This window comes from Sceloporus occidentalis, unplaced genomic scaffold (assembly GCF_023333645.1).
Source record: "Sceloporus occidentalis isolate IW3139 unplaced genomic scaffold, rSceOcc1.0.p SCAF_6, whole genome shotgun sequence".
Classification (NCBI taxonomy): Eukaryota; Metazoa; Chordata; class Lepidosauria; order Squamata; family Phrynosomatidae; genus Sceloporus; species Sceloporus occidentalis.
In genome coordinates this window covers 122,582,741-122,600,015 of record NW_028316986.1, presented here as the reverse complement: position 1 = coordinate 122,600,015, position 17,275 = coordinate 122,582,741, and the positions used below count along the sequence as shown (strand labels likewise).

General features: G+C 41.5%; 2 pseudogenes; both read right to left on the bottom strand.

Annotated features, from left to right (window-relative positions):
• Nucleotides 1-14,590: 14,590 nt before the first annotated feature.
• LOC149311349 (U1 spliceosomal RNA) lies at nt 14,591-14,743 on the bottom strand (annotated as a pseudogene).
• A 34-nt stretch (nt 14,744-14,777) lies between these two features.
• On the bottom strand, nt 14,778-14,928 carry LOC149311348 (U1 spliceosomal RNA; annotated as a pseudogene).
• Between the last annotated feature and the right edge of the window lie 2,347 nt (nt 14,929-17,275).

The following is a 17,275-nucleotide window of genomic DNA, read 5'->3' as shown; positions in this document are numbered from 1 at the left end:
CACAGGAAATGGGATGGTGAATGAGGCCTCCTTGTACCCAACAGTTGTTCATCTCCGTTGGCCACATCAGGTTGATGTGAAAGACCTCTGCCCCAAACTTGGAAAGCCTGACCCAAATATCATGTGGTCCAACATACATAAGATGCAGAATTCAGACACTGCATGAATTGGAACCAACCCACAACTGCCATTTATGTGTGCATTTGATTGTGATTGATTAGTAAGTTTGTCTCTTCAATAAAAATATGCCTCTAGTCATAGATTATTTCCCAAGTACAGCATGATTGGTAAAATACAGAGGGAAAAAGGTATCTGTAAAACAAAACAAAAAAAAACCCAAGAAAACAAAACATGAATTTGACAGTAAACACTGCCACCCACCCACACACTGGTTTTCTATGTGCTATTCTGTCACTGAAGAAACATTACAGACAAAAACAGAGTTGACTGGTATAGATCTCAAATATATCATTCTGGCTGTTAAAAAAAAAGAAGAAGAAAACAATGTCCTGATGTGTAGCAGAAGTGATTTCCCATATTCCACTTCTGAACCATGTGTTAGTCAACACTATATGAATATGGATCTCAATATGACAAATGGTGTATCTGTAAGTGTGTGTGAGTGGGTGAAGAAACCTCCCTAATCCTCATTTACCTTGCATAGGTACATGTTGTTGCTATTGTGGGATGGCGTGGGGATGTAGATTTCCTTGTTGTGAACCATACTGTCCCTGGAGAAGAAGTGCTAGTAATGACATTCACTATCATGTACATAGTGCTAGTAATTACATTTACTATGATACACATAGTGCTTTTGAACTTCAAGAGAGCTGTGTTATCTCCCTTGCTGAAGCTCACAAGATGAATCCTTAATTGTAAAGTTTCTCAAAATAAATTAGACATGAGACTTTTGATGAGATATACCTATGAGAGACATTCTGGCTCAAAAATTCTTGTATGTCTGTGGCTGCAGCCAAGAATTTTTCAGTTGTTTCCTGTCTGTAGCCCCTGCCTGACATGGTGCATCATGCAAATGGGAAACTTCTCACCTTGTACAACAAGGCAATATGTGTGAGAATTTTTTTTTCAGTGTTAAGAATTGGCCTTGCTGAATTAGGACCTATTTAGTCAGCTGCAGAAGGAACCAGGACAATTAAAAGACTGCTTTGGCTTACTTACTGGTTTTACACTTCTTGTTTCTAGGCCCCAAAGATTGGAAAGATGTGAATTTTTATTTTTGTAAAAAGAAAGAAATGAAAATACTAGAACACAGAACTACATGATTGTTCTCAATTGCTAAATTCATTTAAAATTGCATGCTTATTATATTTTATTTCTCTCAGTAAAGCTGGAGTGATTAAAATAAGGAAGACGCTTAAACTAACAACAAAATAAGACCAAATTGTCGATTTACTGGCCAAGAGTCATTTGGAAAGAGGACAAAACATGAAGTTGCACAACAAATCCTATAATACATCATAGTGTATTGAAATCAGCTAACAGGACCATGAAAATGTCAGAAAGAAGAAGTGTTCTTGTGAGACTTTCAGGGGACTCTTTCCAGTAACCAAAGAAGCTGTAGTTTGATTTGTAAACATCATGCTGTTCTTTGGGGAACTTTTCCCTCTCATCCCATGACCTAATACTATAACCCTCCTCACACAGAAACCAGGAGGCCCAGTAGGAAAGTGTGCATCTGCCTTCATTCCCCATGACAAACAGGGTATTCTGCTTGGATCACCTGATAGACTGAGGGAAGGGGAAAGAAGAAAAGGAAGTCTGAGTGTCTTGATGCATCCAAACAACTTCTCTCCTCAATAAAGAGAAAATTTACAAATATATTTTGCTTTCCTATATACAATCCTGTAGAAACGTACCCAAGAATAAGCCTCATTAATTTAATAGGACTAATATGTCAGTAGACATGTATAGAATTGTACTGACATGAGACTTCTATACATACAGGTTTCCTGTTGCTTATGGGATAAAGTTCTGCATAATTGCAGTGGGAAAAATCTATGCTTCCATATTCCCTTCCCACTGGCCAGACCAGGAGCAGCCTATGGGAGTTGTTATCCAAAACATTTGGAGGGTGCCAGGTTGTCTACTGGAATAATGTACACTTTTGTTACATTTGAGAAACATTTTACTTAAAAATTTTTTTGTCTTCAATTAGTGTTCAGAAACATTTATTAGTTAAGAATATGATACTCGATGCACATATCACAAGTGTTATCCTTTGCAAAAAATGTGATGTTGCATGGGAACTACCCTCATCCTATAACTTTTAATGAAATATTATGCATGGACAAGGGGCAGAACTGCAAGGGAGGGGCAGCCATTATATACAAAAAAATTAGTGCAATCTGTCTATAGCAAAAATCAATCAGCCAGGTTAATGTGGCAATCAGACCTAAATTTAGATACACTGGTGCCTCGGGATACGAAATGATCGGGTTACGAAATTTCCGGGATACGAAAAAGTTGGATTGGCAAAAACTGTTTCGGGTTACGAAATATTTTTCGGGTTACGAAATATATTTCGGCGCGAAATTCAAATGCTGCAAAGTGCAGCTATAGGCTAACGGAAAAGTGCTAACGGAAAGCCTTCTCTTAGCTAAGGGGGCTGGGTTAGGGGTTAGCTTTGGTGCGAATTTTGAATTTCGTTAGCAGTAGTGATTGGCTTGAGAAATCAATCTGATCATCTGGATTGGCTAACGAAATTGGGGGGGGGGGGGTGGCCTGGCTTCAGAAACAAAAGCCGGCTTCCATTGATCTGCCCTCTTTGTCTGGCCTTGTGGACTGGAGAGGAAGAGTTGCTTCTGAACTCTAACTCTTTGTTCCAGTGGAGGTTTGGACTTTTTCTGGCTTTCTGCCTTTGGACTTGTTCTGGCTTTGTACTGTACGTGTACAGTGCCAGGTGTACACTTCGGATCAAGACCTGCCATCAGGAATTTCTCTACAGGTAGGTGGATGGATTTCTACCTTCTTCTTGTGGGGTGAGACAGTGTGACCATGCTTTTGCTGTGGGGTGGTGGGGTGCTTTGCTCATGTTTTCAAAGTGTGGGGTGTGAGTTTTGCATCTTTGGCCTTGATTTGATGCGGGCCAGAGAGTGTGACTTTGGGGTTGCATTTTCAGATTTGGGGGTTTTGGCCTTTGGGTTTGGGTTCTGGGGTGGTTTGGTCATGGCTGTGATGTTTTCAAAGTGTGGGATGTGAGTTTTGCATGTTTGGCCTTGATTTGATGCGGGCCAGAGAGTGTGACTTTGGGGTTGCATTTTCAGATTTGGGGGTTTTGGCCTTTGGGTTTGGGTTCTGGGGTGCTTTGGTCATGGCTGTGATGTTTTCAAAGTGTGGGATGTGAGTTTTGCATGTTTGGCCTTGATTTGATGTGGGCCAGAGAGTGTGACCATGGGGTTGCATTTTTAGATTTGGGGTTTCTGGCCTTTGAGTTTGGGTTCTGGGGTGGTTTGGTCATGGCTGTGATGATTTGAGAGTGTGGGATGTGAGTTTTGCATGTTTGGCCTTGATTTGATGCGGGCCAGAGAGTGTGACTTTGGGGTTGCATTTTCAGATTTGGGGGTTTTGGCCTTTGGGTTTGGGTTCTGGGGTGCTTTGGTCATGGCTGTGATGATTTCAAAGTGTGGGCATTGATTTTTGCAAGTTTGGCCTTGATTTGATGTGGGCCAGAGAGTGTGACCATGGGGTTGCATTTTTAGATTTGGGGTTTCTGGCCTTTGAGTTTGGGTTCTGGGGTGGTTTGGTCATGGCTGTGATGATTTGAGAGTGTGGGATGTGAGTTTTGCATGTTTGGCCTTGATTTGATGCGGGCCAGAGAGTGTGACCATGGGGTTGCATTTTCAGATTTGGGGGTTTTGGCCTTTGGGTTTGGGTTCTGGGGTGCTTTGGTCATGGCTGTGATGTTTTCAAAGTGTGGGGTGAGAGTTTTGCATGTTTGGCCTTGATTTGATGTGGGCCACAGAGTGTGACCTTGGGGGTGGGGGTGGTTTCCAATTGTGGCTTTTGCTCAGTGCCTGTGCCTTTTGTCCTTTTTAGGCTTGAGCTATGGCTCCCAAGAAAGCCACAGATAAAAGCGGCGGTGACAAAAAGAAGAGGGCTCCCTTGTCCTTGGAGGACAAGAAGGAAATCATCGCCAAGCATGAGAGGGGCGTGCGCTTGGTGGACATTGCCAAGGAGTATGGAAGAAACCCTTCGACAATTGGCACTGTCCTCAAGCAGAAGGAGGCCATCAGAGCCGTTGTGGCTCCTGCGAAAGGCGTGACTACGATTGCCAAGCAGAGGACACCAAAGCACGAGGAGATGGAGCGCCTGCTGCTCCTCTGGATTAAAGAAAAGGAGCGAGCCGGGGACGCTGTGACCACCTCGGTCATCTGTGAGAAGGCCACCACCATTTTTGAAGACCTGGCCAGCAAGGAGGCAGGCGAAGGAACTTCTTCCCAGGAGGAGCCAGCCACCCCGGAATTCAAAGCATCACGTGGCTGGTTTGAAAGGTTCAAAAGGAGGACCGGGATCCACTCTGTCGTCCGTCACGGCGAGGCGTCCAGCGCAGACCACCAGGCCGCCGAAGCATTTGTCATCGAGTTCAAGGCCATGGTGGAGGAGGAAGGCTACGTCCCGCAGCAAGTGTTCAATTGCGACGAGACGGGCCTCTTCTGGAAGAAGATGCCTCGCTGCACCTACATCACCCAGGAGGAGAGGAGATTGCCAGGCCACAAGCCTATGAAGGACCGCTTCACACTTGCGTTGTGTGCGAATGCCAGCGGGGACTGTAAGATCAAGCCCCTGTTGGTGTACCACTCGGAAAATCCAAGGGCCTTCAAGACACACAACATTCAAAAGGACAGGTTGCCAGTGATGTGGCGTTCCAATGGCCGCGCATGGGTCACACACCTCCTTTTCGTGGAGTGGATCAACAGTGTCTTCGCCCCGACTGTGAAGCGGTACCTGGAGGAAGAGGATTTGCCCTTGAAGTGCCTCCTCCTCTTGGACAATGCTCCTGCGCACCCGCCTGGCCTGGAAAAGGACATCCTTGCTGAGTTCTCCTTCATCAAGGTCCAGTTTCTGCCGCCCAACACGACCTCCCTCTTGCAACCCATGGACCAGCAGGTCATTGCCAACTTCAAAAAGATCTACACCAAGCACCTCTTCAAGCGGTGTTTTGATGTAACGGAGAGCACACAGCTGACCCTGCGAGAGTTCTGGAAGCAGCATTTTGATATCGTCGTGTGCTTGAAGATGGTGGACTTGGCCTGGCAGGAGATCACCAGGCGCAACCTGATTGCTGCGTGGAGGAAGCTGTGGCCTGATGCTTCTTCCTTGGAAGGGTCACAGACCGAAGGTGCTGAGCCAGGTGAAGAAGAGGTGACTGAGATTGTCTCCATCGCAAGGTCCCTGGGACTTGACGTGGACGACGAGGACGTGGAGGAACTCATTGAGGAGCACAGTGAGGACCTCACAACAGAGGACCTGAAGGCCTTGGCAGCCATGCAACACTCGGCCGTGGATGAGGACGTGCTCCATTTTGACAGGGGCCAGGAGGAGGAGGCGGCGGGGGCATTTTTGCCAACGGCAGAAATTAAAGACATTTTGCGGCAATTCCACAATGTGTCTTCTTATGTTGAGAAGCATCACCCTGAGAAGGTGTTAACCAGCCATGCCATTGCCCATTTTGATAATGTCTGCCTTAGCCATTTTAGGAACCTGCTTAAGGCCCGGCAAAAGCAGACATCCTTGGACCAGTTCTTCACAAAAGAGGGAGAACCGTCATCCAAGAAGGGCAAAGGTGGTGATGACCCTTAAAAAAAACACCAAATTTAAAAAAAAAATGTTGTTAAAATGGTTAACTTTGTTAAAATGGTTAACTTTGTTAAATTGGTTGAATTGGTTAAATTGGTTGAATTGGTTAAATTGGTTGAATTGGTTAAATTGGTTGAATTGGTTAAATTGGTTGAATTGGTTAAATTGGTTTAAATTTGGTTTTTTGGCTGCCACCCCCTCCTCCTCCTCCTCCTCCTGCCTCACTCTGAGATGCCAGGACCAGCAAAGATAAGTCAAAAACTTTTTTTCTTTATCCTTTAGAAACTTTAGAATGGACCTGCAAGTCATTCTTAAGCTCTTTAGTGCCTCAGGCAACTTTGCATTACATTGTATTGTAGGGTACTTAGCTTAATAGGCCTCTATTGTACCTTTGTTTTCACTTGCAGGTTCAGTCTGAGGTCATAGAACGCATTAGTTATTTTCAATGGAAAAAGTGTTTCGGGTTACGAAATTTTCGGGTTACGAAAGGAATGGCGGAACGAATTAATTTCGTAACCCGAGGCACCAGTGTATCTCCAAAGCCACATGCGAATACATATGGACCTTCCCACCACCATATAAATCAAGATCGGCATTGACAAAAGAGAGGACCCTAAAATTAATATACAAATGGTATCTAACACCTGTGAAACTGACCCCGGATGGTGAAAAATGTCTCTCGAAAATGCTCCTTTGAACACATGTGATCCCGGATACCTTTTTTGATTTTTGGAATGCAGTACTGATGCAAATCTCCCTTATTGTGAAACAAACTTTAACCTTCTGTCTGGGCCTTCTCTTATTGTCAATTTATTGTAAAAAGAACACTTGTCTGAAACATCATAAGCATATCACATTTCTCATCTCAGCAGCCAGGAATATACAGTGGACTCTTGTTATACGCTGGGGTTTGGTTCCAAGATCCCCCATGGATAACAAAATCCATGTATGCTCAAGTCCCATATAAATATAATGACAAAGCAAAATGGTGTTCCTTATAAAAATGGGAAATCGAGGTTTGATATTTGAAATTTATACTTTCTTTGAACATTTTCAAACCGTGGATGCTTGAATCCGTGAATAAAAAATCCGTGTATAAGAAGGGCTGACTGTAATTGTGAGAAGTTGGAAAACAGGGAATGTACTAATAAGCAACTGGTGGAAAAGAGTTTGGAACACTTGGTTATTGGAAAAGCTTTCTTATATTTTTCGACTCTGTAATGGACAAAAGAAACCAGACACCTTTTTTGATGATTGGTCAGTCAGGTAACCCATTGGGAACTCATTTGCTATTGGACCTCCTACTCCTACTCAGAATTACAAAGAAATGGGTCCTTGAACAAATCTAATGGAGAGTGTTGTACTTTGGCCACGTTATGAGAAGGCATGAATCATTGAAAAGACAATAACACTAGGAAAGTTGGAAGGCAGGGGAAAGAGAAAGACCACATGTCAGATGGCTAGATTTAATGAAGGAGATCACAGGTCTAAAACTACCAGACCTAAGCAAAGCAGTGGAGGGTTGGGGGTCTTGGAGATGTCTCATATACAGGGCCTCCATGAGTTGAGGTTGATTCAAGGGCAGCTAAGATCAACAATAATATAGATTTTTATAGACTAGCATTAAAACATACAGGCTGGAATTCACTAATGCATAACTTAGAGGTACACATTCATGATTGGTTTGTATTCATGACCACTATGTTAACTGCTTTAGGGAATACATAGGGAATCACCCTCAAGAAGCAGATTACTGATGTTCCCATTCTCCTCCTTGTGCAAGTAACCTCCAATGTGAGAGAGAATTGTGAGCTTTCTTTTGTCTGCTGCACTGGAGAGGATGGAAAGATTGCTGAGTTGCTTCCTGATTGCAAGGAGAACAGACCCTTGCTGCTACTACATACAGTATGTGTCAGTATATTTTTTGCCCCAGGCTGTTTAAAATGTCTCAGCTGCATGCAATGGGTTAAAGAGAAAATGCTGACTAAGAGGAAGCTGATGCAACATGAACATGGAGATGAGTCATAGCAATTCCAAACTGCACTGTCACTGTGGCTACATGTCAGGAAGCTGATGAAACATTAGCAGGGGGTTGGATCAGAATCCTAGCTGTGTTTGTGTATACAGTTGTCCCTCCATATTCGCTAGGGTTAGGGGAACAAGACCCCCATGAATATGGAAAAAACGCAGATAACAAAAACACAGTTTTTACCTGAGAGGACACCTCTCTAGGAATCTCTAGGTCCTCCAGTGCAACTCTGTGGTCAATGTCCAACATACACTGACCATAGAATGGCACTGGAGTAGCTACAAATGGTCTTTCAGTGCAACTTTTAGTTAAAGTTGACCACAGAGTTGCACTGGAGGACCTAGACAGTCCTAGAGAGAACATATTAATGAAATCCGTGAATAATCAAATCCGCAAATATCAAAGCCACAAATATGGAGGGATGACTGTATATGCCTGAATATTCCAGTACACAGTGTGGTGGTGTGGATGTTGGTTGATGGCGGAGCATTATGCTGGTTTGTGTAAATATTGCTGTATCATGATTATAAATATTTGCTGCAACTAAGATTAAAAAGCCTCTTTGTAAGAACCTCAGCAGTTGTGAACTACTTCTAGACTTGGCAGTAGTGTTTGTCTTCCTGGCTGGCAACCTTCTGTGCGTGAACACAGTTGTACCCCAGTGTGAAAAGTATGTCCATCCTCACATCCTTGACCCACAGAAACAATTTTTCATTGCATTTGCATTTTCTCTGTTCATTTGTTGTCTGCTTTCCTTTCAAAAAGGTGCCCCAAGTGATGAACAGCATCATCCAAAAATCAGTACAACAATATTGAGGCATTAAGAATGCAAATCCTTGTGTCATCTGCATATAATTAAAGCACTTTTCTCCCTTTTGCTGGAGAAAATTAATGTCCCTCTGCAGTATTGTCCCTGCATTCAAGTGTCCTGAAATGCTGTAAAGGAATTATCCTATGGATAAAATCACATGGCTTTCTTTGCGCGCTCACACACACACCATGTGTTTTTCTCTACAATACTTCAGGATGTTTAATACCAGAAGCAATTAGTACAGAATTCTTATTGGTCTATTATTCTTCTCAATGGGGATACCTGACTGCCAGAATACCAATTTTTGGACCTGGGAATGAATAATTATGATTATTCTCTCCCTCCCTAATCAGGAGTCAAAGTTCAATTACTACATGTTAAAGGTTTCAGTGCAACTCACACTTTTGTTAACCCTGCCCCCCCATTGTAGTTATAAGGCACACAAAAGTATTTCTGTGCACTCAGATTGTGAGAGATCCCACTGTAAAAAACACTGTATGAAAACACACAAACATGAAAGTACATGACAGCTATTAGCAGGACTAGGGAAATTTTAGTGAGTCCATGGGCAAATCTCTGCCCTTCAATGCCTAACATGGTTTCCATACACCCAGGGCTGGCATGGCACTGTATCTTGGCAGTAAGCTAAGGAATCAATTCTAAAGCAAACAATATTTTTCCCCCTAGTGATCAGCATCAAGCTATAAAAATCTCTTTAAAACAAGGATAACCTATTTGTTGTAAACACTTTCCTCAAAATCAGTGGTCTAGGTTTCAGATGAAACTCAGCTATGAGGTGGGGGATAGTGCATAAGGCCATAAAAATAGCCTTCCAGGCACGTGTGGCCCACAGTCCCTGTACTGGCCACCCCTGGGTTCTAGGATATTGTTTTATTACAGTTCTCCCTTTGTCCCAAGTCTTAACCTACATTCTGTTTGCTTCCTGGTCTGGCGTTATTTTTCTCTTTTCTTTTGCAAAGGTCACTGAAAGCCTGTAGGCTGATAGTGAGATAAGTTCAGACATTTTACTCTTTAAAATGTGCGTAGGATGATTCTCCAGTGTGCACACCAGTACATTTTCGAAGGCAAAACAAAAGACAGTGTGTTTTGACTGAGTCATAATTATATTAGCAGAGGCTTGACAGCAAGCACAGGTAATATATTCCATTAGTACATTCAATCACATATTTCCCTATCTGAAAACAAAACGTATTAGTCATTATATTATAATGAACCTTTTTGTGTTACTGTGCCTATTTTTTTAAAAGGTGTAATGAAAACCCCATTATATTATCTTCATGATAATACAGAGATAATTATATATTGTATTAATTTTCAGCCCAAGAATAAAAACAAAATGTGTGCTTAATTGACATCTGATTTCCATCCACCTTTCTTATCTATGCAACAACTTAACCTTTCTCCTGCATGGGACCAGACATGAGCACCATTCTGTTCTTAGTCTTCTTGCTTCAGGTATTGTAACTAGGGATGCCAACCCATTTCTCCACGCTCAAGCTCTGATGCAAGCTTCAAGGCTCATAAAAATCCTCCCTGAATAGAAAGATGAATTTTCTGTTCCACCAAATTCCTTTCCTGGTTTAAATTATGAGACAACTTGGAGACAAATTCCTGGCTCACTCCTAACTCTCATCTCCTGTCCATACAGCCATTTCAGCTCTAGAGGGAGGGAGGGTTAAAGGGATCAGGGATGGGGACTGGCTATATGGTGAGTAATCTTGGTTGAGTTGGAAATCTATGGGTCTCTCTCTGTGTGTGGGGCAGTAAATCTGGTATTTCCAAGTCAATCTGAGCAGTCTGGAGCATGATTACAGTAACTAAAACTACGCTAAACTAAACAACTTCCCCATTTCCCCAAGTCCTTCCTGCTGCATAAAACTATGTCTATTAACAATCAACATATTATCAACATAAACTCAAATTCACATGATTAACACAAACTAAAATTGGCTTTCCACTCCAATATGCTTTTTTTTGGTTATGTTTTTGTAGTTTAGGAGTTAGCTTAGAGTTTAGTTTAGTTTAGGGTTATGTTTTATGTGTAATTGAGTAATTTTATTTTGTACATATTATTTAAAGCTTTATAATTAATGATGTAAAAAAACAATTTCTAAATCTTTGAAGTTCATCTGACTCAGGGGCACTTTTGATGCCCCATAAGTTCTTCAGCAAATTCCCCCACCATTTTAAAAATTCTTGGGCCAAGTTGTATTCACCTGAAAAAGAAACCCAAAAGTCTCAATGAAAAAATCCAAATTTACCTCCATGTTTTTGTTATATGCATTCAAGTTGTTTGTAGTTTCTGATGTATCACAGGGTTTCTTGGAAAGGTTTGTTAAATTGGGGCTTGCCCTTGGTTATTCTGAGGCTGAGAGTGTGTGACTTGCCAGAGGTCACCCAGTGAGTTTTTATGGCTGAATGTAGATTTGAATCCTGGTCTTCTGGTGTCCTAGTTCAAAACCTAAACCACTAAACTACACTGGCTCTCTATTTACCTCCATATAACTCTCCAACTGGAATGAATGAATAAATAAACAAATAAACAAATAACCCAGCCAGACCACTTCTGATTTACTCAGATACAGACGGCCAGAGGAGATGTTAGGGCATGTCAGGGAGATGAAAACTGGCTCTCACATTGGATGCACTAGCATATCCCTGCTCTAATGCGGCCACTAAAACACATACTAGGGATGTAAATCCTTGACTGTTTTATTTTCACAGATGAGTATGAATAAATAAGTAAACTGCAAATCCCAAGGTTCCATAGGACAGAAAAGCATGGCAGTTAAAGTGGAATCACAGAGCTATAATTGGGTCATGTGGAAGGGCTCCTATTGTGCAGTGGTGGGATCCAGTGCCAACAATGTAACTAAGGCCCGGTACAGACTGCCACTTTGTGGCAGCATGGGCCGATTTTAGAGCTTGGGAATGTTGAGAGTCAGCACACTCCCAAGCCCTGCCACGCACCCCCGGCGCCATAATGGGGCCGCCATGATGACATATGCATAGCACCGCATTCAAACAGTGTGGTGCTGTACAGATGTCATTGTTGCGTGTGAGGGCACCATTGGTGCTGTGCGTGCACCCTAAGAAGAACCCACCAGGAACGGGTTCTTTTTAGGGCTCTCGCAGGCTGTGCTGTTTGGTTGCTGCAGCCTCCATGTGGGGCAGAAAGGGGTGGCATCTCGGCGCTCCTTACTGCCTGTCTGTATCCCCCCCTAAGTTGGTCAATATTTATGCTATACTAGAAGTATATAGGATCTTGGCCTTCTAGTGCCTAATCCTAGTGGTGCACAATGGAAGGGATATCTAGCCTGTGAAATGTTTTTAAATAAGTTGTATCTTATAACAGTTCCACATTTATAAGGAGGTTTGCTTGAAACATCTGAAGATTGTTCCTGTTTTCCTGGAATCAAAATGGTGGTTTGAGGCCATATGGAACTTCTATTCTTTTAACGCAAGACAGTTGTGTACTAGTTGCAGAAACAGTGTGATGCATGAGCAGTGTGTTAATGGGTTCTGGCCATCTCTCTTCCCGTATCTCCAAACGATACCCTTCCAATTGCTGTCCTTTGACTGTAAAATCTCAAAACACTATCCAACCTTCTCCTCATAACTTGGCTAGTACTATGGCAGGCTACACAAATTTCATCTCACTCACCCTGGCAAAGCCCAAATATCTGTTCCCTCTGCTATACAATTAGGAGAACATGCTTTTCGCTCTCAAAAGCAGTTTTTTAAGCAAGATCTTTTGATCTGAACTCCCAAATCAACTTCAGTGATTTATGACCTATTCTTCACTTTAATGAAACCTTCTGTATTTTAAAGTCCAGGAAAGTTAAATCTTCCATGGTTGCTATAAATTATGTAAAACTTCAAAGAAATGCTAGAGAAAAGAAGACATGATACTGTGGTTATAGCAATAGGAACAGGCCTCAGAAGACCAAAGCCTTACATTTGGCGCTCTCACATACCACTCAGTCTTTGGCAAGTTATTTAAACTTTTTATTCTTATTTCACATATCAATAAAACCGAGGGAAAAATAGGTTCTACCTCACATGGTGTTGAAAGGCTGAGACTGCAAATTTAAAAGTCAAAAGCAGCCCTCAAAATCAGAAACCACCATCTAAACATTTTCTCTGGGGGCATGTCTCAGATGACCAGATGTCCTCCTTTTCCAGGATGTGTCCTACATTTCCAGGGCACATCCTGGAACTCTCCTCCATTTTGAGCATAACTAAGAAGCATGGATTTATATTTGTATTAGTTTTGTTAGCTTTTATTTTGTAATGTTCTACATTTTTCTACATTTTGTGGTGCCTTGTCCTCCTTTGCAGTTACAGCATTTGCTGTGGGCAGTCCAGATGATCTGGCACTTTCCACACCTGAACCGGGGCTCAATACGAATTTAAATACCTGTTATTCGGATCTTTTGGGAAGATCTGAAGCCCTCCCTTTCCATGCTACAGTGATTGTCTGCATAGGCATCCTTGTAAGATACCTAGTGTGTCACTGCTACGACTTCCTCCTCCTCTTCCTTTCTCCTCCTCCTCTTCCTCATCTTCCCACTGCCACCTCTGCCTCTTCCTCCTCCTCTGCTGCCCGCCCCCCATGTGGGCTTGCTGTCCACAGATGCTGGAGTCCCTGATGGCAAGTCTGCAGATACGGAGGGCATACTGTATAACCTTTAAATATGAGAAATAGTTGTATACATAACTATCACCACCTAAGACGATTTATCAAAACCCTTTAGTACCCAGAGCAACATGGAATTTAAAGAATTATAACTAGTTAATTGGTATAGGGCAGGCCTAGGATTGTCCCAGCCTCTTTGGAGGAGTTGCTAGCCCTGATACTCCTATTAGCTTCTACCCAAATTTGAAAACATTAGCTTCTTTTACTTCCACAAGGCCTTTTAGCACTGTGGTCTCTTGGCTTGCCTCCTGAAAAAGGCAATACGCAACAGTAATAATAAGTCAAAATCTGGGATATTAAACCACAATGTGAATGAGAAGCATGCTCATGCATCCATCCCCGATCATCTCATAATATGTTAAAAACCAAAATAATGGATTATTAAACCCAAACAAGCAATGATTCATAAATCAACAACAAAGCCTAGTTTAGTATTCAGACCTTAGATACGAGTTCAGATTTGAACTTAGAGATAAAAGGTGCCGTGAGGTGCTTTCTGCCATACACACAATACTCTGTTTAAAGACCTCTAAAGAAAGAGTCCATCACTCTCTGAGGTAACCTATTCCATAGTCAAATAGTTCTTACATTTCATCCTAATGTTTAGGTGGAATCTCCTTTCTTGCAATTTGAATCCATTGGTTCACATTCTAATCTCTGGAGCAACAGAAAACAAGCTTGCTCCAGATTCTCCATGACATCCCTTCGGATAGTTAAAGATGATTGTCATGTCTTCTCCTCCCTACATTAAACACACCCAACTCCTTAAGTCATTCCTCCTAAGGCTTGGTTTCCAGACCTTTCATCATCTTGTTTACTCTTCTCTACACATTTTTCAGCTTGTCAATATCTTTCATGAACGATCGTGCCCAGAACTGGACACGGTACTCCAGGTGAAATCTGACCAAAGCAGAACAGAGTGGGACTACTACTTCCTTTGATCTGATCCTGTCTACATTGGCCAGGAGCAGCCCAGAGTATCCTGGCCCCTGATCTTCCCCTCCCTTCACCTGCAACAAAGGTTCTCCATCCTGATGCTAAGTGGCTGATCACATGGGTGTCCTGCTGAGATGCCTGGCCCATCCACCACTGCTGCATGTTTCTTCTCTCTGAAATAAGAACAAGATACCCAGCAATGATCACAGGGCTGGGCACATTATTCTGACCTCAGAATGAATGACTGGTGGCAGTGGTGGATGCGCTGGGCAACTCAGTTTTAGTAAGTTTTAAAAATACCACAAATTATGCAGTCATGTTTCCTGCATTTGGGGAATTCCCAGGGGTCAGCACACCCAGAGTGTAAAATGAGCCTCATCCTGGGAAAATTTCCTTCGTGATCATGATATCTCCCCTGCCAGGCAAGTTTTAAATAGCCACCCTGCATTGAAATGGAGGGCTCTGATCTTCTGGGAAGATCCACAACAAATTATACAGCTGAGTTTTGCACATTTGGGGAAATCCCAGGGTCAGCACATCCAGAGTGTAATCAGTGAGACTCACCCTAGGAAAACTACATTCATGATTGTGTTATTTCCCCTGCCAGGTAAGTTTTAAACAGCTGCCCTGTATCGAAACAGAGGACTCTGATCTTCTGGGAAGATCCAGAACCAATTGTAAATTTTAAAAATCCATTAAGAAAATCTCTATTTCTAGTGCTGAATGGGCTGGACGCAATCTGGTTTCTTTGCAACAGAACCAGAATTTGAGCCATGTGTTGTCTGGCCTCCCTGGCCCATGCAGACAGAACCTATGTTCTCATTGATGCAGCCTCGAATTGCTTGGTACTTGATATTTGCACTTTGGATTTAGATGCATTCTGAGCCACTCAGAGTGCCTTATAATGAGGCAGAAAGGTGGGATAGAAATTATTTTAATTTAAAAATATTGTAGTACTAACAGAAAAATAATATAATTCCTGCCTGTGTATTTATTTATTTTTACCTGCTTGCATGAAGGGATAGACAAAGGGGGATTTCATAGGCATATGTCTTATTCACACTGTGGTTTAATAAGCCCAAATTCATGGCTTAGTGTTACATGCAAATATAGCCAATGACCTGCTATTTGCTGGTTTAAAAATTCAAATAAAATATTCTATACTTTTATCAACAAACCATTTTGGGATGTTGTTTATGTTAGAACTAGAGTTACCATTATTTAAATATGCAAAGGGATCTTGTAGCACCTTTGAGACTGTGTGGAAGAAATTGTAGCATAAACTTTTGTGAACTTGTCTACTTCCTCAGATCCAAGTCTATGAATGCTTATGCTACATCTTTTGCTCAGTTAGTCTCAAATGTGCTAAAAGATCCCTTTGCATGCTGACATTCCAGACTAACATGGCTATGTCCCTTTGTTTATATAAGCAAACAATGTAAAATATTGTCAATTAGAATTAGTTAACCATAGAAAGTGAATGTTTTCCTATAAATAAAATGGCCAAAGTTCTGTGTTTAACGAAAAAAGCAAACACTTTAATTGCATCTGATCATTAACTGCTCCATGTTTTGTTTCTTTTTTTTACTAAAAAATAACAATAGAAGTTAAACTGTGCAGGCAAAAGAAGGGTTGTTGAATAATCTCCATGAACAGAGTCAGTCAGTCAGTCAGTCAGTCAGTCAGTCAGTCAGTCAGTCAGTCAGTCAGTCAAATTTTATTGCTTTTGGCCAATGGCCTTTGCATAAAGCAATAACACAAAAACAATAAAATATTTACATATCATATTGGAAACATCAGTGGTTATACAACAATTTATGATTTATAAAACTGAACATTTGGAAAAATTTAAGATAACTATATATAGCTAGTATAAAATTATTAAATATAAACATCACTTTTACAACTTATAGCAATTACTTCTATGTATTTCTTCCTATTTTTTGGGCTTCTAGGGCATACAAAGCTACTCTCCAGGTCACATATATATCCAAATCTGCTAGGATGTAAAAAAACCACTTCTTGTGGACTGTGACAAGGGCTAGTTTCAATCAAAGGTGTCACGAATCACTCCCTAGGTTCACTATATATTGGACAAAACAATATGTAGTGGACAAGGTCCTCTAATTCTGGGCATCCACATATGCATGTGCACTCCTTTATTGGGATGCCTCTGTGCCTCCCAACTCTATAGGATGTGTCCATCATATTCAGTCTTATTTGTGTGAAGGCTTTCTGCAGTTGTACAAATGTTAAATTGTTAATGTAGTCTGCTTGCTCACAAAACTCCTTGAGTTTATGATATAACGAAGCACAGGGGGAAAAGTAGACAGTATTTAAATCCATTGGTGTGACTACTTCCCTTATTCTTAATGATCTTTTTCTGTGCATCTGGTTGAAGTCCCTTAAGCTAATCTAATACAAGTCTATATTTGATGTTCAGATGGGCAGCATGATGCACCTAGTTTTTAATAGGTATGCCATTGGATAGTTCTATTTTTGGGTAGTCTAGTTTTATCCATCCCCTGTACCTTAAGCCAATAACATATAATTCTTTTGTCTACTTGGCTCTCTATGCTTAGCATACAAGTTTCCAACCTGACTATGGCAGTTAAAGCATCTTTAGGTAGGCCTAACAGCTACCTCAAAATTATTCTGGGAGATTCTGAACTTGATATTTTTGATATACTTGAAAGTGCCCCAGATCTCAGCCCCATAGAGGGATTGTGCCATTGTTTTGGCTTTATATACAGTCAAGGCAGGGTTTACTAAATTGCCTCCTTTAGTGGCAGCAAATTTCAAAATTGCTTTTGCTGATCTGTAGGATTGTACTTTGGTGTTTAATATTTGTTCTTTCCAAAAGGTTGCATCTGAGTAACCAATCCCAAATATTTGAATGTTTTCACTTGTTTTATAATGTGTTCATCCAAATGCCATATGTACTTTTCGGGGCGCTTTCCAA